This window comes from Balaenoptera ricei, chromosome 17 (assembly GCF_028023285.1).
Source record: "Balaenoptera ricei isolate mBalRic1 chromosome 17, mBalRic1.hap2, whole genome shotgun sequence".
Lineage (NCBI taxonomy): Eukaryota > Metazoa > Chordata > Mammalia > Artiodactyla > Balaenopteridae > Balaenoptera > Balaenoptera ricei.
In genome coordinates, this window is record NC_082655.1 from 186,450 (window position 1) to 202,256 (window position 15,807).

The 15,807-nt window shown below is 49.2% G+C and overlaps 1 protein-coding gene across 7 annotated transcripts in view; it reads left to right on the forward strand.

The window, feature by feature from the left end:
- The first annotated feature begins 8,357 nt into the window (after positions 1-8,357).
- The window catches only part of ARHGAP39 (Rho GTPase activating protein 39), an 83,389-nt gene continuing 75,939 nt past the window's right edge, over positions 8,358-15,807 (forward strand). For all 7 annotated transcript variants that reach the window (XR_009498356.1, XM_059901240.1, XM_059901246.1 and 4 more), the window contains exon 1: positions 8,358-8,465. The gene's annotated coding sequence lies outside the window, so the exon portion shown is untranslated. The remainder of the gene's footprint in view (positions 8,466-15,807) is intronic.

Here is a 15,807-nt window from a genome sequence, read left to right on the forward strand (position 1 = left end):
ATAATAACTAAATTAATTTTTTTTAAAAAATGGAAAATGGATCAAAGGCCTAAAGCCACTAAACTCATAGAAGAAAATGGGAAAAGCTTCATAACATTGAATGTGGCAAAGATTTCTTGAATATGACACCAAAGCACACACAATAAAAGCAAAAATAGGTAAATTGGACTACATCAGACAAACTTTTCTGTGCATCAAAGGACACAATCAAGAGAGTGAAAAGGCAACCCAAAGAACTGGAGAAAATATTTACAAATCCTATATCTAATAAGAGGTTAATATCCAAAATATATTAAGAATTCCAACTCAACAACAACAACAAAACAAATACCAGATTTAAAAATGGGCAAAGGACTTGAGCAGACATTTCTCCAAAGATGATGGACAAATGGCCAACGAAGCGACAAAAAGATGCTAAACATTACTAATAATCAGGGAAATGCAAATAAAAACCACAGTGAAGGGCTTCCCTGGTGGCGCAGTGGTTGAGAATCTGCCTGCCAATGCAGGGGGCACGGGTTCGAGCCCTGGTCTGGGAAGATCCCACATGCCGCGGAGCAACTAGGCCCGTGAGCCACAACTACTGAGCCTGTGCGTCTGGAGCCTGTGCTCTGCAACAAGAGAGGCCGCGATAGTGAGAGGCCCGCGCACCGCGATGAAGAGTGGCCCCCGCTTGCCGCAACTAGAGAAAGTCCTCGCACAGAAACAAAGACCCAACACAGCTAAAAATTAAAAATAAAAAAAACAAAAACAAAACAAAAAAAACACCACGGTGAAATACCATTTCACACCCATTAGGATGGTGCCTATAAAAAAAATAAAACAATAACAATTGTTGGTGAGGATGTGGAGAAACTGGAACTCATGGACACTTTTGGTAGAAATGTAAATTTGTGCAGCCTCTGTGGAAAATAGTATGGAGGTCCCTCAAAATATTAAAAATAAACTACCATTTGGGAACTTCCCTGGTGGCACAGTGGTTAAGAATCCGCCTGCCAGTGCAGAGGACACGGGTTCGAGCCCTGGTCCGGGAATATCCCACATGCCGCGGAGCAACTAGGCCTGCTGCCACAACTACCGAAGCCCGCGCGCCAAGAGCCCGTGCTCGGCAACAAGAGAAGCTAACACAATGAGAAGGCTGGCACCGCAACAAAGAGTAGCCCCCGCTCGCCGCAACTGGAGAAAGCCCACGCACAGCAATGAGGACCCAATGCAGCCAAAAAGAAATAAATAAAATAAATAAATTTATAAAAAAACAAAAAAACACCAAAAAACTACCATTTGATCCAGTAATCCCATTTCTGGGTGTATACCCAAAAGAACTGAAAGGTGGATCTCAAAGAGATACTTGCACACCCATGTTCATAGCAGCATTATTCATAATAGTAAAGAGGTAGAAGCAACCCAAGTGTCCATCGATGAATGGATAAACAAAATGTGGTGTGTATATATAATGGAATATTACTCAGCCTTAAAACAGAAGGAAATTCTGACACATGCTACAACATAGATGACTCTGGAGGACATTATGTTGAGTGAAATAAGTCAGTCACAAAAAGACAAATACAAATACACTCCACTTATATGAGGTATCTAAAGTAATCAAATTCATAAAAATGGAAAGTAGAGTGGTGGTTGCCAGTGGCTGACGGGAGGGAGGAATAAGGAGTTGCTTAATGGGCAGAGAGGTTTAGTTTTGCAAGATCTGGATCTGGAGCACTGTTGCACAACAATATGAATATACTTATCACTACTGAACTGTTCACTTAAAGATGATTAAGATGGTAATTTTATGGTGTGTGTGTGTGTGTGTGTGTGTGTGTGTCTTACCACAATTTAAACAAAGACTGGCCATGTCAAGAGTCTGTGAGGATGTGCAGGAAACGAAACCCTCATCACTGCTGGTGGGGATGGAAAGTGGTGCAGCCACGTGGAAAATGGTTTGGAGGCTTCATAAAAAGTCCAACATACACCTCGCATATGAGCCATCCATTCTACTCCTAGGTGTTTACCCTAGGAGAAAAGGATTTCATTTACACCAAATTCTAGAAAGTGAAACTGACCTAATAGTGACAGAAAGCAGAGTTCCCTGGAGATGGGGTGGGGGAGGGTAAGAGGGCGGATTCATTGGGGCCTGCAAGACTGGGGAAGTGCCAGACACGTTCATTGTCTTGATTGTGTTAATTCTTTCACAGATGTGAAATTAAGAATTAATACATCAAAGCTTATCATCAAATTGTATCCTTTAAATTTGTGTGGTTTATTGTATGTCAATTATATCTCAATAAAAGTTTAAAATATTTTTAAAAAGAAGTCAGCCTGTCTTATTTTCCAGGCAGCAAAATCAAAGGAGGTCTGAAGGCTGTTTGACGTCTCAGCAACTAGCCTCCTGCAGGGGAGGAAAAAGAGCGGGTGGGGGCGCGTCCACCCCTCTCCCCTAAACTCCCTAGGACGCTTGGGGCTGAGCCCCTGGTCCTATCAGCGGACCGCTGGGCGACCTTGGCCAAGCTTATCAACTCTGTGCTCAGCGTCTCCACCCGGAAGAGAGAATGATGACAGTACCTACCGTAAAGGAAAAATTATACCAAGCCTGGTGTGCCGAGGCAGCTTCCTTGGGGAATAAAGAGCGTCCCTGATAGAACACCTAAGCAATTTCTGTTGAGCTGTAATCGGATTAAGATGGAAACCAGTTACCACCAACCCAGGGGACCCTCAGCCTGTCCCTGCTCGTGGGCAGAGCCCCAGACCTGGCACAGAGCCCACTGCAGGTGGGGAGCGGCCCTCGGACTGGAGGGAAGGGATTTGATTGGGTTTGACAGCCCACAGCCAGCTGGGGAGAGGGGGCCCTGAGGGAGTGAGCCGTGGGGGCGTGGCCCCGGTGAAGTCCACGGGGGCGTGGTCAGGGCGGAGCGTCGAGGAGCTTAAGAGGCTGTCTCCTGGGGGAGTGTCCTTGGGCAAGGGGCGTGGCCCGGGAAGGCGTGACTGGGATCAGAGGGACGCGGCGAAGCCAAGGTCCGGAGGGAGGCGCGGTCAAGGAAGGGGCGAGGAGGGTGTTGGGGGCGTGACCCGGTGCAGGGGCGGTCGTGAGGGGCGTGGTCAGGAGGCCGGAGCGGGTCCCAGCGGGTCCACGCTGTCCCGCCTGCGCTCGAGCCCTCGGGGCGCCAGGCCGCTGTTCCCGCCCCGCCGCCCAGCCGGGACGGAGCCAGAGGTGATGCTGGAGCACCCTGTCTTCCCGGCCCTGTCCTGCAGGGGCGAGTGGGATGAAAAGGGGTCCTCAGTGGGATTGCGTGCGGCCGGGCAGCGGAGGGGAGGCGGCGCCTTTGCACGCAGGCCCCGGGCCCTTTCCTGTCTGGACCAGGCGCTTCTCCTCGTTTATCAACGTATCCCTGACTCCGCAGCTCTTCCTTTCCATCACGTAGGTGCAGGTGTTTTATACATGTCCTTAATATGTTTTTTCCTTGTAAAATATGCACTGTTGTGTGGTGTATGTGACTTAATTTACATGTTGTGCTATAAAGCCCACTTCACTTAATTTTTTACGCAGCGCCTTGTTTTTAGGATCTTCTCTTGTTCTCCATACCTCTGGTTCTTTGTCCCTAACTGCTGCGTAGCACTGTCAGTCTGCGCGTCTGTCCCTGATGATGGACACCTAAGTTGCCTCTTATTCCCCATCACTGCAAATCACGTAGCGCTGAGTATTTTTTTACCTGGTCCCTAGGAATGAAAATTCCTCTGGATTATCTATCCAAGAACGGGTTGCTTGTTCATAAGGTATCTGCACGCTTAATTTCGCTGACTACCGCTAGGTTGCCCTTCAGAGCTGCTGAGTACATTTACACTCCCAGTAGCCGTGCCTGAGAGTTCCCAATTCACTACACCTTCCCCAACACTAAGTGTTATACAGTGTTCTTATTTTTGCCAATCAGATGCATATCATGGTTGTTTCAATTTGTCCTTAATGGATTCCTAGTGAGTTTCATGATCTCCTCAAATACCATGTGGGCTTTCCCCCTTCGTGAATTGTCTTTTCATATGTACGTTTTTTTTGTTTTTGTTTCTGACCTATGTTTCTATTGGAGTTCCTGTTTTTTGTTTTGTTTCGTTGTTAATACGCAAGAGCTCTTGTATATTCTAGATACTGATTTCTTGTCAGATTTAGATTGCAAATGTCTTCTGCTAGTCCATCATCTATTAACTTTAACTGTGATGTCATCTGTTTAATAGAAATTAAATCAGAGGTAGTCAAATTAGTTAATTTTTTACCTTGTGGCTTGTAGTTTTGTGGTTTTAATAAGTCTTTTCCCTCTCCAAGGTCATAAAGATTCACCCCTCTATTTTTTTTAGAAGTATTTCAGTTTTACTTTCTTCTACTTTTCATATTTATGTGGATAATCTATTGGGAACCCAATTTTATACATATTAGATGTGGCTCCAGCTTCATGTTTCTTCAAATAATTCCTCAACAAAGAATACATTAAATAATCAATCTTTCTCCATTACTTTTTATACATTAGTGAGATTCTGAATTCTTTTTTCTGTTCTATTGGTCCATTTGTGTTCCTGGGCCTATCAAGTACCATTGCTTTGGAGTAGATCCTAACATCTGGTAGAGTACCTGCCTGCTGTATGTCCTCCTTCAAAACTGAACTAGCTATTTGTAGACTTTTATTCTTCCATGTATATCTAAAAAATGTTTTTCACATTCCTCAAAAAATCTTACTAGAACTAGATTATTAATATTTTGGTTTTTTAGACCACTTTAGTGAGCATTGACATCTTTACAGTGTTATGCCATCTGGTCCATGAACATTGTATGTTTCTCCATTTATTTAGGCTTTCTTTTAAGATACTTTCATAGAGTTTTTATGTGTCCTCTATAAAGGTTTTGTATATTTTTAATTAGCTTAATGCCTACATAGTTTATAGCTTCTGTTGGTGTTGTGAAGAGCATCTCACTTTCTATCATATTTTCCAGTTGGTGGTTTCTCATCTGTAGAGAACCATTGTTGGGTTTTGTGAGCAGATCTTATTGAACTCACTGATTCTCATACTTTGTTGATTCTGTGTATTTTCTGTGTAGAATTTCATATTATCTTCAATTTTTGAGACTTTAGGTTATTCTCTTCTAATCCTTAGGCTCTTTTCTTTTATTGTTGCATCAGCTGAGCACACCTGCCTCCACCCACCAACATTAGTAGGCATCCTTTCTTGCTCCTGACCTTAAAGGGTTTGTATCCAAAGATTCTCTGTTGAAAATAATTTGTGTGGGATTTTGGTATATAGCCTTTACCCAGTTAATAAAGTTTCCTTTGTAGTCTCAGTTAAAAATTTTTTGATCATAAAGAGATGCTGACTTTTATCAACAATTGAGAGAAGGAGGTGATTTTATCCTTAGTTTGATGATATGCTAAATTACACTGATAGATTTTTCTGATGTTATGTTATCCTTACATTCTTTTTTAAAAAATTTTATTTATTTATTTATTTATTTTTTGGCTGTGTTGGGTCTTCGTTGCTGCCCACGGGCTTTCTCTAGTTGTGGCGAGCAGGGGCTACTCTTCGTTGCGGTGCGCGGGCTTCTCATTGTGGTGGCTTCTCTTGTTGCGGAGCACCGGCTCTAGGTACACAGGCTTCGGTAGTTGTAGCTCACGGGCTCAGTAGTTGTGGCTCGCGGGCTCTAGCAGGCTCAGTAGTTGTGGCACACGGGCTTAGTTGCTCCGCGGCATGTGGGATCTTCCCGGCCCAGGGCTCAAACCCATGTCCCTTGCATTGGCAGGCAGATTCTTAACCACTGCACCACCAGGGAAGTTCCTATCCTTACATTCTTGTATATTCTTAAGCATTCTGTGTTTTTGTATGTTGGCATTCAGTTAACAATTTTTATGTACGAATTTCACATCTATGTTTTCAAATAAAATGAGCCTAATTTATCCCAAACTACTAATGTAGCCCTCCCCACCTTCCCCTTTGGTAATCATAAGATTGTTTTCTATGTCTGTGAGTCTGTTTCTGTTTTGTAAATAAGTTCATTTGTATCTTTAAAAACATATTTATTTATTTATTTATTTATTTATTTATTGGCCATGCCACACGGCTTGCGGCTTAGTTCACCGCCCAGGGATTGAACCCGGGACACAGCAGTGAAATCCCCAGGTTCTAACCACTGGACGGCCAGGGAATTCCCTGTATCATTTTTTTAGATTCCACAAATAAGTGATATCATATGATATTTGTCTTTCTCTGTCTGACTTACTTCACTTAGTATGATAATCTCTGGTCCATCCATGTTGCTGCAAATGGCATCATTTCATTCTTTTTTATGGCTGAATAATATTCCATTGTATATATGTACCACATCTTTATCCATTCATCCCAAATTAGTAGTGTGGGATTAACAGATACACACTACTATATATAAAATAGGTAAACAACAAGGACCTACTGTATAGCACAAGGAACTATACTCAATATCTTGTGATAAACTATAATGGAAAAGAATCTGAAAAAAATATTTATAACTGAATCACTTTGCTATACAATTGAAACTAACAACGTTGTAAATTAACTATACTTCAATAAAAAACAAAATAAAACCAACAAACAAAAACAATATGATGGTGAGGTGCAGGCAAGTCTTTTGTGAAGCATGGCCACCAGGGGACCCAAGGACCTGGGAGGGATAAGTGGAGTTAAAGGAGGCATTTTGTTTTTATAACGAGAAATATCAGTGGCTTTGTATGCTCATGCAAATAATAAAACAGAGAGAGACAAACAGATGATGCAGGAGAGGAGACAGATGAACAAAATCTTTGAGAATGCAAGAAGGAGTGGGTCCCAGTTCATCAGAGGAGGGCCTGCCTTGTATAGGAGCAGGGAAACTGCCTGCCCATTTTCAGGAGGGAAGGTGAAGGGCAGGGATAGATATGGGCGGGCCTTTGGGTTTGGTGATAAGAAGTTTTGTTCTCATCTGGGAGGCTCAACTAGAGAGGCCTAAGAAATTCCTATGCTCACTTTGGGGAATGGGAGACTTACCCTCTGGAGAAAAATCACAAGATTGCCAAGGAGTGTGAAGTGCTCCTTCTAAGTTTAAAGTGAAGCCAGCCAGCGCAGGTCTGTGATGTTTCTGCAGCATTCATGATGGAGAATGGTGGGGTTCCTCCAGACTGGGCTTTCTCAAGTGTGCACAACGGTCTCCGAAGCTAGAGACAGGAGAGCAGAGACCATTTTTCCTGTGTATGGGAGTGCAGTGTGAAGATGGGCCAAATGGGAAGCCAAAGAGTGGTGACAGAGTGCGGATCAGAGAGCCGGGAGGCAAAGCACTGCAGCAGCGGTGCACTGAGGGAGTGAGCTGCAGGCCGGAAGTGGAACTCAACTGAGGGCTTCTGAGCTTGAGCTTTCAGCCCTTTGCAGTTCCTTGTGCGAATGGGATCCGGGCTGTGGCCACGGAGTGGTGTGGGCTTCTCTGTTTTGTTGTGGGAGTTTCAGGCTGGTTAGCTTCCATTTATATCGACATGCATGTCAAATACTACAACTTCTGGAAATGAATACTGTATAGGTAATAATAATTTTTAAAAGCCTGAAGAGCAGGCTAAACGCAGATTAGAAAACGCTAAAGAGAACAATAGTAAGGCTTAACTGAGCAATTACCAAGAGTTAAGATGACAGAGCAAAAAGAGAGAAAATCGTAGAGACACGGAGGACACAGGCCGTCCAGTTTAGCTGATAGATACATAGGGGGAACCTATAAGAATGGAGGAGAGCCAATATTTTAAGAGACAGTGGCTGATAACTTTCCAGAATCGAGGAAAAGTGAAATCTTTTCCAGGAAGTCCAACATGGTTTGAGTAGGTAAAATTACACCAAATCCACACCGACACGTAGGAAATGTCAACTGCACCGCACCGAAGGGGATCGGAAGACTCTCAGGAGCGATCTGACAGGCAACGTCGGCCGTGGTGCGGACCGCGGCGCTGGAGGGAGCGCTTCGGCATCACCTGGCCAGCAGCCGCCCCTCTCCGCCCGTCGCACCCTGGGACCCGGGTGACCCGGGCCGGGGGCGCCCCCCTTCGCCCGAAGCATCCCCGGACTCGCCAGGACAGCGCGAGAACCCCACACCCGCGTTGTGGGCGGAGCCAGCGCGACTATGCTCCCGACTCCCGGCATGCAGTGCACGCCCCCGGCGGGACTCCCGCTCCCGGCGTGCCGCGCGCCGGCGCATGTGCATGGGGCTCGCGGCGGCGTCCCCAGGCGGCGGGGGACGTGCGGGGCGGGGGCGGGGCCGGAGGCGGGGGGTTGCGCTGGTGACGGGAGGACGCGCGGTCGCGGCGCACTGGGCCGGCAGCGGCGGCCGCGGAGGGCGCGCACCGAGCGGGCGGCGGCGGCGCGGGAGAGCCGCGAGCAGCTCACGCGCGGCGTGCGAGCCGGGATGAGGGGCTGTGGCCGCGCGGCCCGCGCGCAGCTTGCGGGTGAGAGCGCGGGCGGTGGGCGGCGCGGGCCGGGAAGATGGCGGAGAGGCCGGCGCTGTGGCCCCCGCCCGGCCTCGCGGAGGTCCCCGGCCCGGCCCACGAGGATACGGGTCCTTGGCAACTGAGGGGGCGGGCGGTGCCGCGGCCGGGCCGGGGAGGGGCGGGTTCTGTGTGTAGAGGTCTGGCTGGTGGGGGGGGCGCAGGGGCGCGAGGGGCCCAGGCCTCGCGGGGCCAGGGTGTGAGGTGGGTGTGGGGTCCGGCCTGTGGGGGGAGGTGGGTGAGAGTGTGTCCGGCCCGGGGTGCGGGCCGGTGAGTGTGCCCGGCCCTGGGGTGTGAGCGTGCCCGGCCTAGGGTGGGCGTGAGTGGAGTGCCGGGCCTGAGCGCGGCGTGTCGGCGTGGTTCGGGTGCGCAGTCGGGGAGGTGCGGGGCCGGGGAGTCGGGACGCGCGTGTCCGGGTGCGGGCCGTGGCCTCCGGCTCCGCCGACCTGGCCTCTGCAGGGAGGCGGGCTGGGGCGTCCCCGCCTTCCCTCCCGGTCGCCCTCCCGGAGCTGGAATTCCCTCGGTGGCCCCCCGGTTGCGGGATTGGTGTGGGTGGAGGCAGTGTTCCGCGCGAGGGCCGAGATAGAGGCAGGCTGTGCGCATCTTGGGGGTCAGGACGTCTTTTATTTTAAAACGTGCAGCTGGCGGCGAGGCCGCCGCAGCTGTGGGTGTGTTACATGCTGCTCCCACCAGCAGCTGCTGCGGGCGCTGCGCAGCCTTCAGCAGTAAAAATGCGGCGTCCCTCACCCGCTTCGGTGTCCTAGGGTTTAACCAAACCTCCTGTGACCTTTGCAGAAACCTACAGTTGCAAGGCTTCTTGTTCCTCCCCTGGTGCAGACAATAGGAGGTTTGTCTTTGAAGCCAGCGAGGGGAATTGCACCCTGTACATCCTGGGTGCCTCTGTAAACAGCAGGTGGTTCCCGGTCAGCGGCTCCCCTTTCACAGTGAGCAAGGTGTGTTTCTCCTCGTTGGGGGAGGGGAAGGAGATTTGATAGGGGTGAATGTAAAGCAAGGAGACTCATTCCGTAAAGCAGCTTGGCGCGGACTGTGTGCCCCGCGCGCTGGCTTGGGAAATGAGCAGGGCCCTGGGTCTCCCTGCCTGCACTTTGTCTAGTCAGCTGTCTGGAGAGGCTGGAGAACAGAGGGGAGAAGAGGGCGGCTTCTGGAGCTAGACTGCTTGCCTTTGAGTTGTGACTCTTCTGTTTACTGGCTTTGTACTCTGCCTTTGGTTCCTCATGTGTAAAATGGGAACACCAATAATATTGGGCTCCCAGGGTGGTTGTGGGGACTCGGTGAATTCATTGTGCCTTGTACGTTGTCAGTGTTGAGAAAAGTCAGGAGTTGTTATCGCTGCCAAGATCTGGTTTCCAGGGTGCGCTCGCTGGGTCGGCAGTTTCGTCTTAGTTTAACACTAACTTGAGGTCTGTGGCTCTCTCTTCTTGCGCAAGCTGGGGTCATATTTGGAGAAACAAGTCTTTATAAAGGTAAACGAGGAACAAATCTCATGTACTTAGATAAATTATCATATAGAACTGTTTTTAAAAATCTTTTTAGAAGAAGAAAGCTTCTAATGAACCACTCTAGAATCCTGCAGTACTTACCGTCCTGGGAGGTAGATAGGATTGTCGTTGACAGAAATGAGATGTCGAGCAGTTCTTGGGTAGTTCTCTACGTGAATTAAACTATCAAAACCATTGTTGTTATACTTTTTTCTTTTTAATTTAATTAATTAATTAATTGGCTGCGTTGGGTTTTCGTTGCTGCACGCGGGCTTTCTCTAGTTGCTGAGAGCGGGGGCTACTCTTCGTTGCAGTGCGTGGGCCTCTCATTGCGGTGGCTTCTCTTGTTGCGGAGCACAGGCTCTAGGTGCGCGGGCTTCAGTAGTTGTGGCGCACGGGTTCAGTTGCTCCGCGGCATGTGGGATCTTCCCGGACCAGGGCTCAAACCTGTGTCCCCTACATTGGCAGGCGGATTCTTAATCACTGCGCCACCAGGGACGCCCTGTTGTTATACTTCACAGTGTTATCCTTGTAACAGAAAAGATACTTTATTAACAAACTCTAAGTGACAGCAAGGGCATAAGCACCAGAAAATGAGGACTTGGCGTTATCAGTGCTGTAACATTCTGTCTTGCTAAGCTGTTGGAAGGAATAACTTAACTTGCTTCAGAACAAAGTGGAAAAATTCGTCGTGTTTCCCAAGGAGATGGTTCTCTTTCTCAGGTCTAAGGAAAGTATCTTAGGCTTACCGTAGATCACTTCATCTCATCCCCTTTATCTGTGTGACACTGAGACTAAGAGGGAACCCCCCACTTTAAGGAGAGTCTTTTGGCATTTGTGGAGTCTGAGGTGGAGAACATTTGATGTTCAGAGCGAATGGTAACGAAATAGCTTCTGTGAGCAAATTTTAAAATATCTAAAGATAGATTTAAAAATGTCCATCCCCGCCTTCCTTCCTGCATGTGTGCTGGTGTGGGCTGTCCTCGAACAATGTAGTAACAGTGAATTCAGTGTCTTGTTAAGCCTCCACCTGGTTCTTTGTCGCTTTTGAAAAAAAATGTCCGTGTAAAGATGAAAAAATGAAACAAATGTTTCACCGTGAGAACATTCTCAGAGTGAAGTATCTGGTTTTACCAGCAAAATGCCTTTGCTGTGCCTGGTCGCTGACCCATGTGGCCATCTGTTGAGGGTCTCACACGCTCCCTCTCAAAGTTGGCTTTGTGGGTGTCCTGTCTCAGGAGCTCAGCCTGGGTGTCGCAGTGCTGGGCCTGGCGACACCTGGCAGAGCTGAACTGGGCTGCCCTGCCTGGAGGTCTCTTCTCCTGTTACCCTTCTTGCTCCCCTGATAAAGTCTGCACCCTCAGCTGTCGGCTGTCTCTGCTCCCTCCTATGCCTGCCTCACTGTGCCTCCCATCGGCCTCTGGGACTTGCCCTTGATGTTACCTGGCAGCTCTGCCCTGCTCCCCGAGGTCGTTTCTGACCCTGACTGCTGTCCTGCAGGCACACTGTTTCACCCTGCTGAGAAGAACCTCCTCCCTTGGGCCTGCAGCCCTGGCTCACTCCTGCTTCCGCTGTGCTCACGCCTCAGCCTTCCCAACACAGCGCCAGACGAGGGTCTGTAAGCTACAGCCACTGACAGCTCCTTGGCCTGTCTTTGTAAATAAAGTTTTATTGCAACACAGCCACCCTGGTTTATTTTTGTATCATCTATGGCTTTTTTGGCAGACTTGACTAGTTGCAACAGAGACTTCATGGCCCACAACACCTAAACTGTTTACTATCTGGCCCATTTTCAGAAAAAGTTTGCTCTAGAAGTTCAGAGGGAGAAGGATTGCAGGGGGCTGCAGTGTGAGGGAAGGCTTCAAGGAAGAGGTGGTCTTTGAGCTGAACCTCAGTAGGAGGTGAGTGGGGGAAAGGATTGAGGACATTGCAGCACTACAGACAGAAAGTGTTTCAGGTCTTGGGAGTAAAGGCAAGAAGGTGGCTCATGTGTGGTCTGTGGGGGTTAGAAGTTTGTGTAAGGAATAAGAGGAAATAAGGATTATAACGTGAAGATCTTTGAACTTAGGTGAAGGACTTTAGATTTCAGTTCTCTGGCTATAGGGAGCCACTTCAGGCCTGTGAGTAGGGGAAGTCCTGATAAAATGGTTTAGGAACATTTACCTGGCCGTGATGCGTAGGATGGGTTGGAGAAGGAAGAAATCAGGGAGTTTACTGGGCAGCTTTCTCTAGAAAGATTGCAGTAGCAACTCAGGTTTATTTCTAGCTCACATTTCATTTGCTTGAGGCTCTTTTCTGAGAGTCTTCATTGCTGGACTCGGGGACGTGCCCTTGTTTGGGACACGCTATTCTTTTTTTTTTTTTAATTTTATTTATTTATTTGTTTATTTGTGGCTGTGTTGGGTCTTCGTTTCTGTGCGAGGGCTTTCTCTAGTTGCGGCAAGTGGGGGCCACTCTTCATCGCGGTGCGCGGGCCTCTCACTATCGCGGCCTCTCTTGTTGCAGAGCACAGGCTCCAGACGCGCAGGCTCAGTAGTTGTGGCTCACGGGCCTAGTTGCTCCGCGGCATGTGGGATCTTCCCAGACCAGGGCTCGAGCCCGTGTCCCCTGCATTGGCAGGCAGATTCTCAACCACTGCGCCACCAGGGAAGCCCCTGGGACACGCTATTCTTATGGCAAGAGAGTGGCAGAGACTCAGCCTCTCTTTGAGCTTCAGCTTAGAACTGGAGACTCAAGTTCCGTGGCCAAAGCAGGTCACCTGGCCCAGCCCCGGGGGAGGAGATACGTCCCACGGCCGGCTGTAGGATGGACAGCCCTCTTACAGGGAGGGTGGCCAAATAACTGGAGACAATGCTAGGACCACCCCAAGGGAGAAAGCGAGCCCATTTAGTGCTCCATCTGGGGTCCAAGCGCCAGCCGCACTTCTTCTTCCCTTGGCCGCCTGTGCGGAAGCCCTGCAGGCTTCTCAGGCCTTGCCTCCTGCTTCACTTCCAGCCTTGGCCGTTCGGTGCTCTGGGACCGTCGTGTGCTAGGTTCTCGTCTGGAAGCTTGGCCTTCTGGGTCCTCCCCCAGCCACCGCATCCTGCTGTTCCATGTCTTGCTCGTCGTACCTTCCAAGTCGTTGATGACTCCCCCTTCCTCTGTCAGCAGGGCCAGCTGCCACGCGGGGCCCGGGCCCTGTCCCGTCCGCACTGTGGCTGTGCCTCCCGGCTGGACTCCCTCCCCTCTGTCTTCCACGCAGCTGCTCAGGGGGCGTGTGCAGAACAGTGTTCTTGTCCACGGGCGCTTCATCTGGAGACATTTTTGGTTGTCCCAGCTGGGAGCAGGTGCAGCCGGCAGCGAGTGTGTGGAGGCCGTCCCGTGGCACCCAGGACGCTCCGTGGCTGAGGAGCAGGCCCAGGGCGTGTGTGCCAGTCGCGCTGCTGCCCTGCCCTCCTCCCCGGCTCCCCGTGCCCCCTGGACTGCTGTCCGTGGCCCAGCGTGCCCCGACTCGCATCCTGCTCTCTGGCGACACTGGCTGAGCACCACCAGGCCCAGCCTTGCTCCGCATTCGCTCCTCCCCTAAAACAAGCAGGGCTCGGGTGGCTCCTCAGCTCCGCTGGCCCTCGCTGGGGCCTGCCTGGGGCCCGATCTGCCCCCGTGCCGGGCAGGCTCTGCACGGCCTCCAGCTGTCTCCCTCTGCACGGGGCGTCCTCGAGGGCAGTGGACTCAGTGCCTCGTGGAGCATTTCCTTTGTGTCTTAACATCAGCAGGGATGGGCGCCTTTGGGTGGGAGTCACCGTCGTGCTTCCCAGGTTGACACAGCAGCGGCTGCTTCCAGCTACCTGAGGCCTCTCATCTCTTGCTTTCCTAAGTGTAAATGTTTTAATTCTCATAGATTCTTTTCATTTTTGCTCCCTAAAAGGTTAAAAAATTTTGTACTACGTAACATATTCAGGGTTTGAAGGCACAGAGGATGCACAGTGTAGCTGTCTGTTGCCTCCTTCCCTTCTCTGCCCCCAGAAGCCTGGTCCCCTGGAGGCACCCACTGCGTCTCCTTCTAGAGATACTTTGTTGTAACTATGCACGCAAACATGTATATGTATTCTTTTCCCCTGCTCTTTTCTTTTAAAAAATTTTCTTAACCTCGCCTTTTTAACTAAATGTGTTTGGGTTTGGGAAGTCACTCCATATCAGTACATTTTCCAGTTCATTCTTTTTCATGACTACATCATGTCTGGCTGTGTGGAGGTGCTATAATTTATCTAACCAGCCCCTGCTGGTGAATATCGTACTTTGCGCAGTTAAAATCAGGCTGCAGGCACAGCATTGTGCACGTGTGCCTGTGGGGCCCATCCCTAGAAGTAACATCTCTTTGTTTAATCACTGTTGATTCTGTTAGTTCAGGTTTTGCTTTTGTTTCTTCATGTCTTTAACTCTGTACTTTCTTTGGTCATTTATTTCTCCCAGTTATCTGTCTGTATTTTAAATAGTATGGTCAGATTAAGTGAGTTTCTCAGTTGGAAATTGGCTCACCTTTCTTGTGTTCTTATAGGTAGGAGTGACGAGGAAAACACATCCACACAAAAACCTGAACACAGAAGTTCACAGTAGCATCATTCATAATAGCCAAAAAGGGGAAACAGCCAAAATGTCCATCAACAGATGAACGGACAAAGTGTGTTCTATCCATACAGTGGAATATTATTTGGGAATAAAAAGAAAGGAAGTACTGATTCATGCTACAATGTGGATGAATCTTGGAACATTATGCTGAGTGAAAGAAGCCAGACACAAAGGTCTGGCTTTGTACGGTTCCACTGATATGAAATGCCCCAAATAGGCAAATCCATAGAGACAGAAAGTAGATTAGTGGTTGCCAGGGGCTGGGAAATGACAGCTAAGGCGTATGGGGTTTCTTTTTGGGTAATGAAAATATTCTAAAATTGACTGTGGTGAAGGCTGTGCATATCTGTGAATATACTAAAATATTCTAAAATTGTATGCTTTAAATGGGTAAATTGTATGGTATGTGAATTACATCTCAATAAAGCTGTTAAAAATAAGAGTGATTAGGATTTTTAAGAAGGGAGCGTTCCAAGGGGGGGCCCAAGGCCTTAGTGTTGACTCTGTCCTGGGCTTGTGGTGAGAAGTCCAGTGGGCAGCACGCTGACTCCCGGATCGGCCTTTGAGTTACTGGGTATAGTGGACACAGCACTGTTCCCACTGCAGGAGACTTGAGTTCAGCCTTGACTCAGTCCCCGAGGAGTGTGGTCCATCACAGGTAAATCGATCAAATCGCTTAACAGCCGAGCCTCGGCTCGTATCTGCGGATTAGATTGTATCTGTCCCGTCTATTCTCAGGGTGTGTTGTGAGGACGAAGTGTGACTGAATTTCAGAGGACTCTGTAAATTACTGAGTGTTATACGTGTATAGGGTTCTAAAAAAGTAATTTCAACACCAAGAGGCCAAGTCAGCAGAGCACGTTTTCTGTCCTCTTGCAGACTGGTTGACCCGAGTGTAGCCGGCTGCATCGTGAACAGAACCATGCGTGGCCCCAGAGTGCTGGGCTCAGGCCTGGGAGCCCCTCGTCTGGCCCCCCCCTACTCGAGCCTATTTGCCTCCTTGGCTGCACTCCTCTGTCTGTTCTGCCTCTTATCTCGGTCCTTCCTGAAGTCCCTGGAGGCCCAGCACGAGCCAGAGATGTGGGTGCTTCCTTCATGGGTGGAGCGTCACAGGAGTGTCATCCTGAGACACTGCGGGTGGTTCTGCCACAGTCCCTTCAGCTGCTTCCTGGGACTTCTCTGGTGGCCAGCATGTGCCT